Here is a 9580-nt window from a genome sequence, read left to right on the forward strand (position 1 = left end):
ATTTATAACCGCTTAGCAGTGTGAGCCCCAGGAACTCCCTGGGCTGGAGAGGGTTAATGAGGACAAATCCTTCCCAGATAGCTAGCTCCCCTTCCCCCAACCAGGCTTCTCTTGACAGGTCTGAGGCCAGCAGGGTCTGCTGGCCAAAAGACCTCCAGAGACACCAAGGCAGTCTTTTCTTAGAAACAGGAAGCTGTCCTCAGCCAAGTACAAGTAAAATGAAGCACCCAGAAACCCAAGGGCTGCTCCAAAATTTGGGGCCTGGAGGCAGAGAGGGAAGGCTATGCTCTGCCAGAGCCTCCCTACTCCTCACGTGAATGTGATTCACCTCAGCTGTGATCTCCACCTTCCTCAGTGATCCTGGATCACAATTCACTATGTACATGTTGGTTAAAAGCCCACAAATACCTGTATCAAAAGTTTGTATTAGCCACACTTACAGACAGATTAACACAGCCACCTCATTAATTTTCATCTCATAATTTAATTGGACAGACACTAATCACTGATGGGACTGAAAAGTTAATGACATACTACTCTGGGAGATATTTGAATGGAAAAAGGGAGTTAACAGAAAGGCCATGTTTCTCCTAAGAATAGCGGGAGCCATAATACAGATTCTCTCTTGAATGGGTAGGCATTTTGGGTTATTTGCTGAGTGGTTCCACAAGTCCGTGAATTTCTTTTACACATTAAATATTTCTGCCTTCTTGAGGATTGGGGTGCATCTCCCTTCTCATTGTGTTCTTCAGCACCTAGTTTGATGGGGATTCTGTAGGTACTCAAAAAGTGGCCACTGGGTACACAAACAAGTCAGTGAAATTAGCCTTTGACCCAGCAAAGGAGGGAAGCTTACCCTGGGAGCAGTACAGGTGAAGAGTAGACTAGAGAAAGAAGGTAGGTATGGTGGTGGATCAGTCTTCCTGAAAGGGTCTGAGTAGAAGGCCATTGGACTTGAAACCGCAGAGTTAGCATTTGGTCCCAGCTCTGTGTAGGTGTGTGATCTCAGACAAGGTGATTAATCCCTCTGGGCATGAATGTCTTCGACTCCAGAGCAAGCCCATTGACACCTGCAGATACTGTTATGATAATCTTGGGATTAAACTAGACGGGATGGGAGAGGTGTAACAGCTCGTGCAGCCCAAGGTGTCTTCGCACACTTTCAATCATCCAGCATTTTACCTCATGCCTGCTGTTCCACTTCTTTGAAGTACGTGGTGTGGTTTGTTTTTCCATTGACGAGGCTTATTATCTCTCTCCCCAACCAGCCCATTGTCCCAATCCCTCTTGTATTCTTTCCTACAGCCACACTGCCAGAAAAATCTTTCTGTCTCAGGCATGTCTCCTTCCATTGGGCAAGTGGCTTCACCCCTGTCGGTGTAGCCTTTCCTCTCTCTGACAACTGCCGTCACTGGAAGCGGCATGGGACAGCAAGACAGACGACTCTGAGCACATCCTCCTGTGTTTTTGGAGCTGTGTGTTACCATCCTCTGGTGGACGGTGTGCCTGCGTTTTCTAACACTGAGGCTGCGGATCACTGTTAATTTTGGAGTTGGGCCCACCCTGCCTCCACGAGCAGCCCATGTTCCCCACACCTCTCTTTCCACCTCTGCCTGTACTTCCCCACAAAAGGGTGCCTCAGGGACAGCTCTTCTGGGGCATCCCTCCCTCCCAGGGCGCTTGGCTTTCCACCAAGCTGGCCAGCTGTGGGAGTGGTTTCTGTGGTCCGGCCTGCCACATCTCATTTTCCATGAGGGTCACCAGGCAACTGGCAGAAAGTGACAACTCCTGACGCAAATGCTGCTTCACCCGGCGGCGACAGGCTCTGTATCTCATTACTCAGTCTGGGCTGGGTCCAGGCTGGCTGTGCCAGGATGTCCTGCCTGAGAGGGTGGACTGGGAAGTAGGAGCCACCACACTCACTATCCTGGTAGCTTCATGAGCTGAGCCAACCAAGTGAGGGCCTGCTGAGCAGGGCAGGACAGAACAGCAAGTTTGAAACCCCGCTTTGGATCCCCAAACCATGTCCTGCTTTCTTCCACACCGAAGAGACATTTTCCTATCAGGCAATAAAACACAGGCAATAAAACACTGTTATTTAAAAAGTGATGCCAACATTTCGTCTTTATACGGTGGTTTATAATGCTGGAAGCAAATATGTTTCCATGTCTAAAAACTGCCCATCAACTAGCTATTTTAGGGAAACTTGGTAGAGGGTTTTCGTTCCATTTCAGAGATAGAAAAACCAGCTTAGAGGGAAAATTTTTAGCTGATGCTCTATCAGGGAGATATTGACAGAGACCAGACTTAGATCTTCCTTCTCTATGTAACTATAGCATTAATCTCTTCATGTTTCCCTTGAAATACTAATTTAAAATCCTAGTTGTTGTTTATTTATTCATTTCTAAGTCTCTGGGGTGCCTGATGTATGCCAGGTGTGAATAGATAAAAGGAAACACTCTTGACCACCCATCCTTTTTAGGGTGTCGCTTCTGAGGACAGGGAAATACTGAGAGCACCTGGGCAATTTACAGCACATGAGCACAACAGAGCAAAGTGGGGATGGAGGCTGGAGAGAGCAGGTGTGCTTGTCTAAGGGAGAGTGGAGAGCTTCTGCTTTATACACAATGGCTAGAGGTTGTATCTGATTGGCTCCTGGGAAGAGTGGGCTGTGGACCCCATTTTTGGGCATGATGTTGTATGATTTCTAGATTGTTATCTATCTGCATGCCAGCTGTCTAGGATGTAGCTAGATGTGTTGTTACCCAGTGACAGATGAGAAACTCTCAGAGAAGATCCTGCCCCGTGTCACACAGCTGCAAGGAAGGGACAAGAGGAGGCTGAAGTCTGGCCTCAGAGCTCTGCTTATGTTGTCATTATCACCCTCAATCAGAGGCCTGATATGCTAACTACACCAAGGCAAATTCAGCGAGAAAAATACAGGCAGGGTCCGTTTTACTATTCATTCTTCTTTTCATCACCTCTTTTCATTTCTTGTCAGGCAAAGACCAGAGTTGAGGGATCTCAGTTAACATCAATAGTAAGGTGCCCGGACACACTAGAATCAAAACAATTCTTTAAGTACCTTATGTTTAGAAGTACACTAAGTACTTTATATGTGGTACCTCACTTACTTTTTTACAAAACAAATTTGTGCTAGACATAAAGTAGTCCCTTCTATTCAAGGCTCTATTTTCCAGAGTTTCAATTATCCATAATCCAAAAAAAAATATTAGGTGGAAAATTATAGAAACAAACAAATTTAAAGATCATACCATCCTAACTGGCATCATCCTGCCTATTTATCTCCTGCCCTGGGTCATGAATTTTCCCTTTTGCCAATGTTTCCATGAATACGTTTCAATGTATATGTTGCCAGCCTGTTATTGGGTAGTCATCATGGTTCTCAGACTATCACAGTACAGTAGGGCTTGACTATGTGGTTCAGAACTATCTGTGGTTTTAGGCACCCATCTTCAGTCTTCGAATGTAGCCTCAATAAGGGGCATTAACATCCTCCCTTCATTTTCATTATGCAGATGATGAACTTGAGCTAAATGACATGGTTGAGGCTGCCCTACCAAGTGATTCCTTAAGATTCAACTCATCTCTTACCCCACGAGAAGACTTCTTAAATGCATAGGTGAGGGAACTATTAAGGGGCAAGAGCTGAGAGACAAAAGTCCTGAGGGCAAATCTAGGAAGCTTTTGTAGCAGCTTTGTTACAGACACGTAGCATGTGATGATTTTTAAGCAGAGTACATTGGGATTGGTCTTCTAGAGCTGAAGTGTAACATAAAGAGCAGCTCACTGACTCATTAAGAATGTGAGGCAATCTCTTGACGTACGTGACATTCCCATTTCACCACTAAAGAACAAGTTCTATCACCCCTCTGGCATATTACTATTCTGTTTCCTTTATAGGCATTCTTAAAATATATTATTCAACTTAGTCGATACACTCCACACAATCATAATACAAGGTCAATTTTTCTCTTGAGAACTGAGATCTCCCCTGCTTCCCAGAAAGACACACACGGCCATGACCCTGGATCCAACACCCTCCTTTTCCTTTGTGATTTCACCCAGAAGTTTCACTGGATTCTGCTCTGCAAGCCAGGGTTTTTCTGTCTGCAGAGGGACAGTGTAAGAGCCACAGACTCTGCTTGCTACTGAGCTCTACATTTTCCACCCACACAGGGCTCTTCCTAGTCTTCCCTAGACTGTGAACATGTGCAAGCAGACAGCAAGATTCACTGCCGTCTGGTCTCTCCCTGTCCTCCCCCAGATAAGCTGAATCCAGATGACAGCATCGGTCAGACCTGAGGAGGATCGATGGTAAGCCAAGAAAGAATGAACGATATCTGGTCCCAGCTTGGGCTTTGGCTTAATCTCTACCACATGAGCGCAGTCCTGGCCACAGAGCAGGGCTGGGATTAGAATGGCGTTTGCTTCTGCGATAATAAGGGGAATAAGAACTAATAGAACAGGTGATCTTACAGTGACCAGAACACTATCCTTTCAACCAAGAGACTGGCATTTGATATCTACTCAGTGCCTTTCAGTTGCCCAGCCTGGCACTAAATGCTGAGCACAGTTACCACATCAGTCTTTCTAGCACATGACTGGGGCCGTGTTGCAGTTATCTGCAAACGAAGAGCCCGAGGTTCACCGAGAAGATGACATAATATACTCAGTCATCCATCTAAAAGAAAGCATTTCTGACTGTCATCAGAAATAAGGCGATTTCCTTTACTTGAGGTATAATTTTAACCATTCTTTCAATAATTTACTCCTTTATCCATAAATTCACTCACTCACAACATTCAGGCATTCATTCCTTACCTGCCATGCACAGGCATACTAATTCAAGCTATTATTGCCTATCATAGGGCCAACAGGAAAACAGCAGCTTCCTCGGTTTTGCTTTTGTCTTATGACAGAATTTCAACTTTGGTTGAACATTATAAACACCTGATATGAGATTTTGGTAATTCTGATCCTGTAATCTTCTTGGCTTAAAAAATTCTTTCGGATGAAGTCTCAATTTTCCTTTCTTTTTTTTTCTTGACAAAATCATGGGTTACTTGAATATATGTTTTCAAGGCTGACCATTCATATTGGATAACCGATTGATGCGTGCCTTCCTGGGGCTGAATATTTTTCCCACTCTCGACCTTCCTTAGTTGCCTGTTGTTCTCTGTATGGAGATGAACTTGGCAGGCTTACATTTTACATGGCATTTTCCCACGTGGGCTCACAATGCTTCCCGCAAGAGCCGTACACAATCTAACAAAAACCCCAACACAAGGCATAAGGGACCCTCATTTGAGTTGTCGGTAAGGGTTGTCCAAGAGACTCTGCAGATTCTTAAGGTATACTGAGAACAAGACATGATCCTAGCTCAGAGGTTGATCACAGTTTAAAATCAGCAACATGGCACAAAATTAAAAATTGTAGATAAAGTTGAGAAGCGTGACTGGGATTGCACTTGGTGTTTACAGAGTAAGGGGAAGAATGACATCAGCACACCTAAAGAAAAAAAAAGTTCTTTGAATATGCTTCTCAGAAGAAACAGCTTGAGGTTATGAGTCCACAGCCAATGGGTGTGTTGCAGGGAATATTGAAACAGTACTGACAGGATGATTTTTCAGAATGATTAATGTAGTTTTGAAATTTCCATGCAAGACAAATTACACCCTTTCCATGATTTACACAGCAGTCATACTTAGAGAAAATTCCAATTGCACAAAATTGCACAATATACAAAAAATCAAGTCCTAGGTGTTTTTGTTATGTAAATGGAACTAAGTATTGGGCTCAAAAATTTCAGTTTTTACCCACAAGAATATCTGGACAAATATATGTAAGCACTTGCTGAGGAAGATAATGTTTCATTGTCCAGGATCGTCTTTGTGCATTGTCGGGTACTCAACATTCTTGGCCATCACAGAGATGACAATAGATCCAGCTTTACACTGTGACCATGTAAAATTCCTCTCAAATTCAAAAGCTCATTTGTCAGGGCGGTGTTATATCTTCACTGAATGCCTGATGTAAAGAGAAAAATGAAGGTAGTTCTGAGTAACTGACATTAGCGTTTTATGGAGTCACCTAATTTGATGTGATCTGTGCTGTCTGCAAAAGAATTCTAACACTTCCAAACTGCTTTGACATCAAGACCAAAGAGGTAGCAGACTCGTTGGAAAGCAGAGCCTCTGCGTGCTCCAGCTCTATTTCTGCAAGTGAGTAACTTGGAAGTCATAGCTGCTCATGGAGAAGATGTGATGGGAAAGCCGACACACCTGTATAGCAACAGGACTGCCACAACCCACCTAAAAGCTGATTTCACGGAGTTTCCAGGACAGGCATTCGGAATGGAGCCAACCCTCGTTCATTTCCATTGACGGGCATAGTTTGCATTAATGAGAAATGCTGGGTATTTGTAAATAATAACTTCTTTTGAAGAATAGTGGAAGAACAAATTCTTTAGCAATTCTGCTATGGGTAATTATTGTGCCAGTCGCTTTGAGAGTAATAGCAAATATTTCTGAGCCTCAAAGAATTAACAAAAATATCTGAATCTGTGGATAGATTATTACTGTGCAAAAATTAATTAGCAATAAACTGTAAATGCCTGGTGGGAGTGTCAGCTTAAGAATAAAGATCTTGAGAACTAAGTGGTTAGAGAAGATTTCACCAGGGCCAAGCCTTAAATGGTAGATACTTCCTCCTTCCAGGGGGAAGTAAGGGAAGGGACAAGGACAAGGAGGCAGCTGTCTGAGTAGCATCTGTGTGACTCTCTTGGTCAGGGAGGCAGAATCAACAGGGAGAGAAGCAGATTAGATCTGGACAGTGAAGCATTATTCATGTGTGGTTGAGACATCAGAATGGGGCTTTCAAGGGCTGAGGGATCACTGACCATTTGGACCAGTAGGTTCTAAGACCAAATTATGTGGCTGTTGAAGGTAAACCTTCCATATTTTTTCCTGGTTTCTATTTCATCATGGACAAATCTCTCCCTCCCCCCATTGGTGTTTTGCCTGTGTGTGAGAGGGTCAGATCCTTTGGAACTGGAGTTACAGATGGCCATGTGGGTGCTGAGAATTGAACCTGGTTCTTCTGGAAGAATAGCCAGTACTCTTAACCACTGAGCCATCTCCAGCCCCATGGACAAATCTTGAATACAGATACTCTTGGTCTTTGTGTTTCCCTGTCCAAACCTCCCAAAGAAAGAGGAATGCTTTTCCTCTGATTGATAACTTGGGAAATAAGCCAGGCTGTCCTCCATTCAGGCCCCTCCTTTCTCTTTTCCTGAGACAGTCCTGCAGAACACACGTATCCTTGCACTTTGCACTTTGTCTTTTGTAGACACAGCTCCACATGGTGAAGCCTGCATCCAGATGTGTGTGTGTGACTGCATGAGCAGGTCCGCCTAATTCAAAATGAAGTATTAGCAAGCCTGTTTGGCTGCAAACAGCTGCACTCTCCACAGAAGATTCTATCTTTAATAACACTGACATTTTGATCCCACCTGTCTGACTCTTATGCTTCTCTGCTAATTAATTCTAACTTGGGTGGAAGATGGCTGGTGCTTGCTGGAGATAAAACATCCAATTAGACAGGGGGAAGAAATGTTTCACCTATCAAAAGACCCTTTAGAATCACTTTAAAAAGGGTATATCTGTTATAAATTATACTTGGAAATAAGATTGCTTCTGGAATAAATAAGGTCCTAGGGCAATAGATAGAGAAACTTCACGATGCTTTGGGTCAGATGTTTACAAATTGGACAACTAGGTCAAATCACCCTGTCACTTCTTTTTGTAAATAAAGTCTCATTGAAACACAACCATGATCTATAGCTACTTTCACATTTTGATATAGTCATCAGCATATTTACTTAGCCACAGGTTTGATATCTGTCATCTAAAGTACTTGAAAGTATTTCAGGTGTTATACTTTTCATATTTAGAATATTTCCATATGCTTAATTAAATGCCTTGACGATGGGCCCCAGATCTAAGCATACACACTCCATATGCACTTACCTAAAGATAATTTTACACAATATTTAGAATGACTTAGTGCTTTCAACAACATTTAAAAGTGTGCAGTTTTCCTTTTCTGGTGTCATGTCAGAGCCTCCACAAAATTATAGATTTTAAAGAATTTCTGACTTTGCGGTTTTGAACTTGGAGATGTCGAGCCTGTGTGTTCATTTGTCAGAGATGACCAAGCTATGACATAGACCAAGCGACTGGCAAAGGCTCAGAGCTGTTTCTGAATCGTCACTGATAATCTTACATCCTTTGTATGTTTAATTTTGGCTTGCAGAGACTTAGTTTACTAGATTGAAACATTGAGATATCCCACAAATAGAAAAAAAGTTCCTCTTACTTCTAGCAAAATACTGAATATTAAAGGTTAAGTTGTATATGAAATAAATAGCCACAGCGAACTCTCCTGTGTCAGTTTATTCTGTCCAGGCACTCAACTTTGTGTGCTGTTGGATATAAGATCTGCGTTCATGAAATCATCTGCTTTGGAACAAAGGCACTTCCTGGAAATCCCCACCCAGCCCCAAAGTAGGATCACAATGAAGTTTTGTTAGTACCATGTTCCGAAGCCAGTGTTTATTGGGTGTCTACTCCTTTAACTGTTGACGAACAGTTAAAAGAGCAACTTCAGTCCTTGAATGAAATTCTGCCACTGTCCTTTGTTAAGGATAAGAAAGGTTCCCAGCTTTCTAATATTTGTAGATGAGATTGAATTAGCTATGGTCTGGGTGTCTAATTCATTAAAGTTATCAGTGATATCAAACAGAGAAGATAAAATTTCTCTTGGGGATAATACATAACGAACAGTTCTCTGAAGGTGTGATCAGAACTTTTGCTGTAGGCAAGAATGTACAGCGGCGAGTTAAGATGTCCAGGAATCTCCATGAATGTCTTTTCTATAAAAGGAACAGTCTTTGAATGTGTGTTTGTTGTCTTGTGGTACCAGGCTGGCTTCAAGCTCTTGGTTCTCCTGTCAGAGCTTCCCTGGCACTGGGATTATAGGCACCAAGACATCCAGCTTGAACACTTATTTTAATGACATTCTCCCTATGTACAGATGCCATTTTATCTCAGAAGTCCTCACATACAGCTCTGGAAATGCAATTGACTAGTTAAGCACAGCCCATATCATTCACACCTATTAATTTTTTTTTTTAATGAAAGAATGATCTCCAAAATTGCATGGAGGTTTTTGTGAAATCTCCCCAGGCAGATTTGGTATAACTTTTTTTTCCTCCTCTCAAATTTAGGGTATGAGATCAGAAAACAAATTCAAGAGCACCAGAGGAGAACAAGCCCGTGAGTACGTGGAAACAATAAAGAGTGGATGAATGTGTAGGTCAGCTTGACTGGCTCATGGTGACTGGGTATTTGTTCAAGCTTAATCCTAGACATTTCTTTGGGGGTATTTTTGGCTGTGACTTTTCTCATAAATCAGATTGCTCACCCCAGTGAGCCAGGGCCACATCCATTCAGTGAAAGTCTGAACAGAAGACTTGAGTTCCTCCAGGGTCTCCATC

Source organism: Meriones unguiculatus, chromosome 1, assembly GCF_030254825.1.
Source record: "Meriones unguiculatus strain TT.TT164.6M chromosome 1, Bangor_MerUng_6.1, whole genome shotgun sequence".
NCBI lineage: Eukaryota > Metazoa > Chordata > Mammalia > Rodentia > Muridae > Meriones > Meriones unguiculatus.